This window comes from Clarias gariepinus, chromosome 9 (assembly GCF_024256425.1).
Source record: "Clarias gariepinus isolate MV-2021 ecotype Netherlands chromosome 9, CGAR_prim_01v2, whole genome shotgun sequence".
Taxonomy (NCBI): Eukaryota; Metazoa; Chordata; class Actinopteri; order Siluriformes; family Clariidae; genus Clarias; species Clarias gariepinus.
In genome coordinates, this window is record NC_071108.1 from 22,481,264 (window position 1) to 22,492,984 (window position 11,721).

The following is an 11,721-nucleotide window of genomic DNA, read 5'->3' on the forward strand; positions in this document are numbered from 1 at the left end:
CCCTCCTCACCGGGCCTGCGCGTTTCCCAGACGAAGGGGACAGATTGCTCGGTGGTGCGCCGCCGACCCACAATAGGCGCACAGCCCCTCCCGAAAACGGCGTTCACGCTCGGCCACGGTTAGGGAGGCGCGTCCTACTTGCATGGGTTCCCCGGCTCCGGTGTCAACCACGGCAGGAGGTGGAGATCCGACATCCCCGTGGGTGGTGTAAGTGAAGGTGGTCGGTGGTCGTGCAGTGGCGTGGGCGAAGGTGGGTGCTGGCGGCAGGGTTCTGGGGGCTGGCTTCGGGCGAGAGAGTAGGCGCTGGTCGATCCGGAGGGCGAGCTGAATCAATCCCTGCAGGGTGGCGGGGAGTTCTCGTCCGGCTAGCTCGTCTTTAATCCTAGGAGCCAGTCCCTCGTAGTATGATGTCCGGAGCGCGGCGTCTTTCCAGGAGGTTTGCACTGCCAGAGTACGGAAATCCGTGGTGTAACGGCTGACGGACAATCCACCCTGCTGTAGATGGTACAGCTTTGTCTCCACCTCGCCCACAGGATGTTCAAAAGTAAGCTTTAACTGGCGAGTGAACTCATTGTATGAATGGGCGGTATCTGAATCGGAACAAAGAACCGCCGTGGCTCACTCAGCTGCCTGCCCTGATAGCAGTGAGACGAGGAGAGCAATGCGCAATCGATCAGTGGAGTATTTGGTGGCATTAAACTCAAACACGAAATCGAGGGCAGTTAGAAACACACTGCATCTCCCGTCTGTGCCATCCCTTTTGTCCGGTAAAGCAAGGAAAACATCAGAGGTTGGAGAGAGGGGCGGAGCTGCGGCCGCCGCGACGTGAGGCTGGTTAGCCGCGCTAGCAACCGCCTCGCGAAGGGCCGCGTTCTCCTGCCGAAGCTCCGCCACCTCGCGGCGCAAGGCTGCGACGTCTTGGACGCTCCGGCGCAGAGTAACGAGCTCTCCGTTCAGCTGATTGATTAGCGTGTCGTGCTGATCTACCACGTCGCAGAGGCGCGCATAATCCGCTGGGTTTACCGCTTGTGGCTCAGTCATTCTGTCAAGAACTAACCTGGATGATCGGAAGACTTTAGCACTAGCGGTTAGCCCTTTGTAGCGTGGATGGTAAACCCAAACGCAGAAGTAAGCGAATAGGCAGGATAACCACGCGATTTTATCTAAGGACTCTCACACAAGGGGAGCAAGGGAAAAACACAAATTTAACCCGCGTCCTATAAACACACACGAGGATCAGAAAGCAAACCCAAGAAAATGAGTACTCACGATTTGGCTGACGGACAATCTGGACCAACATGGGCGAAACTCAATGACTGAGCAAATGTGAGGCGCCATCTTGGCTCGTTTTATGCTTCCAGTTACGCGACCATACTACTTCCGGGTCCTAGTGCCGGTCGCGGAACGGGTGTGTGTGACATTAATTTTCATTTATTTCAGTTAATAAATCTACTACAAATTTAAAGAACACAAAATATAAGATGACGAAAAACATGCATGCGTAGCTTTTACACATAATAAAATCTAAAGACTTACTGTGTTAACGTTTACTTTGTTTAAATTCGATCCTAATAAGATTTAATTTTATTTAAATTCTTCATTTGTACTGTAATTTTAATACTATGATTATGAATTCGTTTAAGTATAACGTTTCACTTGATTGTATCCTACTAGCGCGGCTCATTAATTCTTGAGAGAATGAACTGATGCCCGAGGTGTCAGTCTATAGTTATATAGCGCCACTCAGCGGTAGAAGCCAGCAAACGCACAAACCCAAATGTCGCCACTGTGAGGCATGACGGTCAAACCAGAATACCGCATGAGTAACATCTGTAGGTTGAGGTGACAGAGGCTATAAAGCATAATGGCAGCTAGTGCTGGGCGATAGGGAAAAATCATATATCACAATATGGGTTATTTTATATCACAATAACGATATATATCACGATATACCACCAGCAATAATGTACGTTTTCAGTTATTCTCTGAAAAGTTTGACAAAAATATCATTGCATATTTTTTTTGCAACTTTATTTTAAAGTGACATTTAACTGAACTGTCACAAACGAGAAAAATACATTTTAGTTTAGCAATATAAATGTATCAACTGACAGATGTGGTGGAGGTAGACCTACAGTAGCCTTCAATTTTTTTATTCACATCACAGTTATTTAAATAGTATTATCAAAATAAACTTTATTTCAAGTTTTGCGTCGGGCGCGGAAACAGTCTTTTGGCAGAAATTGCACATGACTGTCTTCTGCTCCGTGTCAGAGCTCTTGAAGCCAAAATGCAACCAAATCACTGATGTACCACCACGTTTCGGTAAAAGTACTTCTTGGGCTGCTGCCTGCATAGCAGTTTCAGTTTGTTGCGACTCCGGGCATTCATCTTCAACCTATTGCATCTCCATCTTTAAGCACTCATGAGTTAACTAGCGTAAAGCATGTCGTAAAGCATGTCGCAACAAAGTAAAGCGTCATGTCGCAAAACCACAAGACGGTGTTTCTTTGCAAAAAAGTTCATTTTTATTCTTGATTATCACTTATATAAGGGGTAGAGTATGCATTGCATAGCGACAAGACTTTATCATACATTTGTCATAGCCTATTTAATGCAATATTTTCCTTAGTAATTGATAAAATTAGGTTAGAAACGATAGAAACGATAGAAGAGAAATAGGACGATAGAAACTTTTCTATCGTCCCCACGATATATATCGTCATATCGCCCAGCACTAATGGCAGCCTCTCCTGTGGAGACATTGGTTTCGAAGCATCCGTTGTGTGGGGACCTCATAACTAAAAACTTAAATAAATGGCAAAAGAGAACTAAAGATATGATTACAAAATGGACAAAGGAGGGGACATTTGATGTAGCATTGTGTGAGGAAATGGAAACTTTGTGAAGCTGTGTGTGAAGTCAAGAAAGAGGCATGATAGAAGTGTATAGGGAGGAAAGCACACCGGAAGATTGTTATAAGGAATCTTCTTCTTCTTCTTTGTCTTTCGGCTGTTCCCTTTCAGGGGTCGCCACAGCGAATCATCTGCCTCCATCTAACCCTATCCTCTGCATCCTCTTCTCTCACACCAACTAACTTCATGTCCTCTCTCACTGCATCCAGTGGCAGTTCCAACCTCAGCATCCTTCTACCGATATATTCACAATCTCTCCTCTGAACATGCCCAAACCACCTCAATCTGGCCTCTCTGACTTTATCTCCAAAACATCTAATGTGGGTTGTCCCTCTGATAAACTCATTCTTAATCCTATCCATCCTTGTCACTCCCAAGGAGAACCTCAACATCTTCAGCTCTGCTACCTCCAACTCTGCCTCCTGTCTTTTCTTCAGCGCCACTGTCTCTAAGCCGTAGAGCATCGCTGGTCTCACCACTGTCCTGTACACCTTTCCTTTCATTCTCGCTGATACTCTTTTATCGCACAACACACCTGACACTTTTCTCCACCCATTCCAACCTGCCTGTACCCGCCTCTTCACCTCCTTTCCACACTCTCCTTTGCTCTGGACCGTTGACCCCAAGTACTTAAAATCCTGCACCTTCTTTACCTCTGCTCCCTGTAGCCTCACCAATCCTCCTGGGTCCCTCCCATTTACACACATGTATTCCGTCTTGCTGCGGCTAACCTTCATTCCTCTGCTTTCCAGAGCATACCTCCACCTCTCCAAATTTTCCTCCACCTGTTCCCTGCTCTCGCTACAGAGCACAATGTCATCTGCAAACATCATAGTCCATGGGGACTCCTGTCTAACCTCATCTGTCATCCTGTCCATCACCAGAGCAAACAAAAAGGGGCTTAGAGCCGATCCTTGATGCAAACCCACCTCCACCTTAAACTCTTCTGTCACACCTACAGCACATCTTACCACTGTCTTACAGCTCTCATACATGTCCTGCACCACTCTAACATACTTCTCTGCCACTCCAGACTTCCTCATACAATACCACAGCTCCTCTCTTGGCACCCTGTCATACGCTTTCTCTAAATCTAAAAAGACACAATGCAACTCCCTGTTACCTTCTCTGTACTTCTCCGCCAGCATCCTCAAAGCAAATACTGCATCTGATGTACTCTTTCTAGGCATAAAACCATATTGCTGCTCACAAATGCTCACCTCTGCCCTTAACCGAGCTTCCACTACTCTTTCCCACAGCTTCATTGTCTGGCTCATTAACTTTATACCTCTATAATTGCCACAGCTTTGCACATCTCCCTTGTTCTTAAAAATTGGCACCAATACACTTCTCCTCCATTCCTCTGGAATCCTCTCACTCTCCAAGATCTTGTTAAACAAACTTGTCAAAAACTCTACTGCCACCTCTCCTAAGCACTTCCATACCTCCACAGGTATGTCATCAGGACCAACAGCCTTTCCACTCTTCATCCTCTTCAACGCTCTTCTCACCTCACTTCTACCAATATTTGCTACTTCCTGTTCCACAACAGTCACCTCTTCTACTCTTTGTTCTCTTTCGTTTTCCTCATTCATCAACTCCTTAAAGTACTCCTTCCATCTTCCCATCACCCTCCTGGCATCTGTCAGTACATTTCCATCTCTATCTTTAATCACTCTAACCTGCTGCACATCCTTCCCATCTCTATCTCTCTGCCTTGCCAACCTGTACAGATCCCCCTCTCCCTCCTTACTGTCTAGCCTAGCATACAAGTCCTCATATGCTCTTTGTTTGGCCTTTGCCACCTCTACCTTCACCTTACTCTGCATCTCCCTGTACTCCTGTCTACTCTCTTCAGTCCTCTCAGTGTCCCACTTCTTCTTAGCTAGCCTCTTTCCCTGTATACACTCCTGGACTTCCTCATTCCACCACCAAGTCTCCTTGTCCACTTTCCCCTTACCTGATGATACACCAAGTACCCTCCTACCTGTCTCCCTGATCACATTGGCTGTAGTTGTCCAGTCAACTGAAAGCACCTCCTGACCACCCATAGCCTGTCTCAACTCCTCCCTAAAGACTTCACAACATTCTTCCTTTCTCAGCTTCCACCACTTTGTCCTCCACTCTGCCTTTGTCCTCTTTGCCTTCCTCACCACCAGGGTTATTTTACACACCACCATTTTGTGTTGTCTGGCTACACTCTCCCCTACTAACACTTTGCAGTCACTGATCTCTTTCAGGTTACAACGTCGACACAAGATGTAGTCGACCTGAGTGCTTCTGCCTCCACTCTTATATGTCACCCTATGTTCCTGCCTCTTCTGGAAGAAAGTATTTACTACTGCCATTTCCATCCTCTTTGCAAAGTCCACCACCATCTGTCCTTCTACATTCCTGTCCTGAAGACCAAACCTGCCCATCACATTTTCATCACCTCTGTTCCCTTCCCCAACATGTCCATTGAAGTCTGCACCAATCACCACTCTTTCACCTCTGGGGATGCTCTGCATCACTTCATCTAACTCACTCCAGAATTTCTCCTTCTCTTTTAACTCACATCCTACCTGTGGGGCATAACCACTAACAACATTGAACATTATCCCTTCAATTTCCAGCTTCAGACTCATCACCCTATCTGATACTCTCTTCACCTCTAGAACATTCCTTACAAACTCCTCTTTCAGAATAACTCCTACTCCATTTCTTTTCCTATCCACACCATGGTAAAACAATTTGAACCCTGATCCTAAGCTTCTAGCCTTGCTACCTTTCCACCCGGTCTCCTGGACACACAGTATATCCACCTTTCTTCTCTGCATCATATCAACTAACTCTCTTCCCTTCCCTGTCATGGTCCCAACATTTAAAGTCCCTACTATCACTCCTAAACTCTTGCCTTTCCTCTTCTCTCTCTGCTTACGAACACGCCTTCCTCCTCTCCTTCTTCGATCAACAGTAGCCCAATTTCCACCAGCACCCTGTAGGTCAACAGCACCAGTGGCGGTCATTGTTAACCCAGACTTGGGACTGGCACAAGAAGACACTGGATTGCGCCCCCCCGTGGTTGCATTGGTAGATTGTTATAAGGAAGTAAGGGCAAATCTACAGAAAGTGTAAAAGTTATGTTCATGCGTTCATCACTGAACATGACGTGAGGAGAACCTTCAAGAGAGTGAACACCAGGAAAGCAGCAGCACCAGACGGCATCTCAGGCCGTATTCTCAGAGCCTGTGCAGACCAGCTAGCACCTGCGTTCACATTTTAAAAAAATTAAATTTTTTTATATATCTATTCCCCCCCATATTCCTATATTTCTATATTTTGTGATATTTGTACATGCCCTTATTTGTACTGTTTGTTTATTTTATTAGTTACATTTATTTTCCTTTGTATTTCATTTCCTTTTATTAATATTTATTCCTTATATATATTTTTTATTTTCTTTTTAAGGTCACCGGCGGTCGTACAAGCATTTCACTGCATATCGTACTGTGTATGACTGTGTAAAATTTGAATTTAAATTTAAGTGTGATTTGGTAAAGAGGTGGTTTAATGTAACGGATTCTGTTCCTCATGTGACATTATACGAAGGACAAAATTGCAGCTCAAAGGACTTAGGACCAATGATGAAAAAAGCTAAAGAAGTCCAGTGGGAGTCATCCATAAACCCGGTAATTTTGTGAATTACTGTGTCAAATAAGTATTTGATCACTTGCTTATCAGCAAGATTTCTGACTCTCAAAGATCTGTTATTTTGCTTTTAAATAGTCCAGCTACACTCTGCTCATGATTCTAAAAAGTAGCCTAATATATCAGTATTCTAAAGTGCCTAAAGTAGCACCTGTTTGAGGTCTTTGGCGGTCATAAAGACACCTGTGCACCCCACAAATTAGCCAAAGTCTAAGTAGATACATGGGGTATCAAAGATGCTAAGAATGGTGAAGAATCAGCCCAGAACTACACGGGAGGAGCTGGTCAATACCGTGACGAGAGCTGGGACCATCATTTTTAATGCTACTATCAGTAACACACTAAGACGTCATGGTTTAAAATCTTGCATCGCATGGAAGGTCCCACTGCTTAAGTCAGCCCATGTCCAGGCCAATCGGAAGTTTGCCAGGGACCATCAGGATGATCCAGAAGAGTCATGGGAGAAAGTCCTGTGGTCAGATGAGACCAAAGTAGAACTCCACTGATAAGCAAGTGATCAAATACTTATTTGACACAGTAATTCACAAATAAATTGTTCAAAAATCATACAATGTGGTTTCCGGATTTTTCGATTTAGATTCTGTCTCTCACAGTGGAAATGCATAGATGCTGAAAATTGTAGACCCCTCCATGATTTCTAAGTAAGAGAACTTGCAAAATCACAGGGTGATCAAATACTCATTGACCTGTATATAGAAAAATAGAGAGTCAGGTCCCATCTGAATTATGGTCTCGGCATGATATAGATGTAGGCCTAATTAAATCAGCCAACCAAATTTAAATACAACTCAAACTAAATGTAAAACTGCCCAGAATAAGACAATATCCTTTGCGGCCTGAGGCAGAAGCTGGCATAAAAAACACTATTGAAGTCCTTGTAAAAGCAGCTGTGTTAGAAGAGACAACCAGTTGCTGGTTCAAACCAGGTAAAAACAAATGGCGTCTTATGCATGATTTGCAAGCAATTAATAATATAACAGAGGGTTATCCAGCAGATGTTCCAAATCCACACACACTGCTAACCAATGTCATTCCCAAAGCCAAATATTTCACTTTAATTTTTTATTTTTTTAACCTTCTTCAGTATTCCAGTGGCAGAAGAGAGTAAATATTTGTTTGCATTTACATATGCTGGTAAACAATATATGCACCAAGAATGCCACAGAGGTTCAAACACTCACTACATATATTCAATTAGGTTTTGGAAACTGATTTAGGAGATTTAATGATAGAAAGTAACCTTCTTCAGTTTATGGGTGATTGTTTAATATGCTTGTCATTATTAGAAGCATGCCATAGTGATTCCATTAAGATACTTAGTAAGCTAGCTCAGGGAGGTCATAAAGTGTCCAAAGCTAAGGAACAATACTGCATGTCTCAAGTTGAATATTTAGGGCGGCTAATTTCACATGGTACGATAGCCATAGCGCCTACCCAATTAGAAGGCATAAGTAAAGCACCACTGCCACAAACAGTTAAACAGTTGATGACCTTGCTAGGCTTAACAGGCTTCAGTGCTGACTGGATTGAGGAGTATGTAGTAAAAAAAAACCGCTCCACTAAGGGAAATAATGAAAGGACTGCAAGATCTAAGTGCTCCATTAAAATGGAACAGAGATGCACTGTTAGCATTAAATCTATCAAAAAAATTAATAAATGCAAACAGCCATAGGTGTTAGGCCATTTTAAGGGAGTACAACATTTGTACTCAGCCCCCCTAAAAATTCTCTATAAACTTCACACAAATTGATGATTGCCCATCATCTCCTTTAAATTTCATATGAAAGCGGCGGCAGACTTTGGCTCTTTCGGCTCCTCCTCCTCTTTCAGTGCGGTCTTCAATTCGCCATCACCGAGGGAGGATTAAGGCAAGGTGTGTGTTTTTCGATAAATTGGATCTGCATCAGTGCAGTCCTTTCTCATAAATACAGTTTACAAAATGTCATGAGGGATTAATCAGTTAAATCTTCACTGTGTTCACCCTCATCACACCAGCTGTTTCCTCTAGTGAAAATTAAGCCCTTAATATATACTCTATGACTCTATAGTCTACTTTATAAAACAATCATGCCGTTGCTGTTTTAATTAGAAAACTTAACTATCTATATAAAACATTGCAGTGCATATGGCATTAACTACCATAGAGTTATGCACATAAATGATTAAAAATAGTGACAGACAGCATTCAGTGCACTTGTTTAAACTGCATAGCAGTGTGGTTTACAGAAATGAAAAAAAAAATATTTTTTTTGTAATAAATATTGTATTGTATTAAATAATGTCCCAAATCATAAAATACATTTATTAGCCTAAGAGTACGGTTTTTGTCACTTTGATTTAGAAAAAGTTATTTTTTTAAATTAATAGAAATTTTTTATATGATATTAAATGACATTAGGAATGATATTAAAAAGATGCTTTGTTTAATTACATTAAAACAATGTTTGCCTATATTAATGAATTTGAATAAATAGCCTAGTAGCTATGAAATTTTAAGGGGTTGAATAGAGAACCTACTGTCTTATTTATGTAGCTAAAACACTAACTTAAACTAGATAACATGATGAAAAAGATGTTCTATTCTTACCTGCTGCTCATTTGGAGACCTGCTCCCATGTGACTTAAAAAACATTCCATCTACAGTTTTCTGTTTAGTTCTACAGTTCAGTTCTCTGAAAGGGCAGCCTCTCAGGCCCATTGACACGGTGTTGCTAACATTGATTGAAGTCTTTTTGTCAGATACTATTTTTTACATTTTTTATGTCTGCCAGTTTCCAACAAAAAGCAGCAGTATTGTCAAAGAATTAACAGATACATGTTTGACATTATTGGCAACCACAGAGTTTATTCCATTGTCGAGCCTCATAGGTGTGTTATATTATGTTTTCTGGTAAAAATTTTTTTATTGTACCTGTACATTAAAAAAGGTGAATACGGTAAACAACGTGTGTGATCAAGAAGACTCATTTGAGTACTGATTCTGAACAAGCCAAATATGTGTTAAACATAAACATTGAGTTCCCCCCCCCCCCCTTACCTGAAAATTCTAGAAACGCCCCTGCAAACAGCACCTACCTTAGGTATACCTGATTATACCAAACCGTTCTATCTGTATGTGGCTAACCGAGCTGATGGATATGCCTTAGCTGTATTGATGCAGAAAACCTACCGTGGTAGAAAAAACAGTCTCTAGCCTACTACAGCACTAAACTAAATAATGTAGCACAAGGTTACCCACCATGCTGTCAGGGTCTTGCAGCTGTACATTATGCATATGGAAAAGGATCTACATTGACTACATTAACCATTTACACACATCAAAAAGTTGTAGAATTGATAGAACAAAGAAAATTAGTTCTAACTCAAGCTCGCATCCTAGCATATTTTTCACTACATTTACATTTAGGCATTTGGCAGACACTCTTATCCAAAGTGACTTACATTTTTATCTCATTATACATCTGAGCAGTTAAGGGTTAAGGGCCTTGCTCAAGGGCCCAACAGAGGCAACTTGGTGGTTGTGAGGTTTGAACCTGGGATCTTCCGAAACATAGTCCAATGCCTTATCCACTGAGCTACCCCTGGCCTGCACACCCGACATTACTACAAAGAGGTCTAACACAGTTAACCCAGCTGAATTGATTCCTTTAGCCTATGAAGGTGTGTCTCATGATTGTGTGGTGAATTCATTGGCATTTACTAGGTTACAGCCTGATCTTCAGTCTAAACCGATCTGATGCAGAGGTCACTTACTTGGTTGATGGGTCTAGTTTTAGAGACCATTAAGGAAGTCAAACCTGGTATTCAGTAATAATGAAGGATGAAGAAGTCTTTAATCCTGTCTTATCTCAACGCTGTTTACAACTGTGTTCGGCTCAATTAGCCGAACTGAAGAGTGCTCACAGCCGCCTCCCAATTATCCAAAAGGCTAGTGACAAATATTTTTTACAGATTCAGCCTATTTACATCGTGTATGTCATCTGTTTGGGGCAGTATGGAAGCAAAGAGTGTTTAGAAAGAGTGACGGAACCCCCATTCAACATGCCGAGCAGATAGGTAAATTAATGTCTGGTATGATGCCACCAAAACGATTGGCAGTCATTAAATGTCAGACCCATAAAAAAGAAAATGAAAATCACTAAGGGTAACAACATAACAGATTTAGAAGCAAAGCAAGCATCAAAGTGTCGAGTAGCAGTGCAAGGGCCAGGAATTCTTATAGAACCACAGCCTCAGTTGGAGGATATTATTTGTATTCAACATCAAGCACGTCCTTTTTTATTTTGTAAAAATACTTTACAATTCCAAAACTTTATTAGTGCAAAGAACCCCCATCAATTTATTCTTAATTAAACAAGCATCTGTTTGTATGTGCATTAAAGCTATATAAAATTTTAACAGTGCAAATGCAAATGCCTTGCTGACAATTTAACCAAAAGGCATTTCCAGTGGAAATGGGCTGACATATCCTGAGCATAACCATGTATAATATCCACAAAACTTAAAAATAGTTGCTTTGCAACATAAAACTGCAGTGTGCCAAATAAATAAGTCAAATAATAAAATTGCACAAACGCTTGAGTAAAAAAAAAAATAAGCAAACAAAAAACATGGATAAATTATGCTACTGCTCATGGAGGTTTTTCACGTGCTTTAACAGCTTTGTTGTACTCCAACAAGTGCTTCTGCTTTAAATGATGAAATAGGTTTGTGGTGTTTCCTCCCTTCGCCACGACGACCTGCTTGCATGTTCTACAAAATTTTTTGCTTTGTTGGGTATCTGACGGGCGAAAACCAAACCAGTTCCACACCACTAAAGTTGAACCATTTTTACAATCCAATTCTGGTTCATCTGTTTCATTCAACGATCCGCTTTCGCCCTTGTCATTCCCCGCCGCCAACATGCTTTTTCCGCCATGTGCGTATGAGCATATGAAAACAAAGGCACTGCACATGCGAGTTTTACCCATATAGCAATATTTCATTTTCTTATCATTGCCTAACATTGTACCAGTATTATCATGAAAGGTATAATATGGCCAAGCCCTAATATGGAATCAAATTATTTTAAGGATACAAATGTGTAAATTATCTA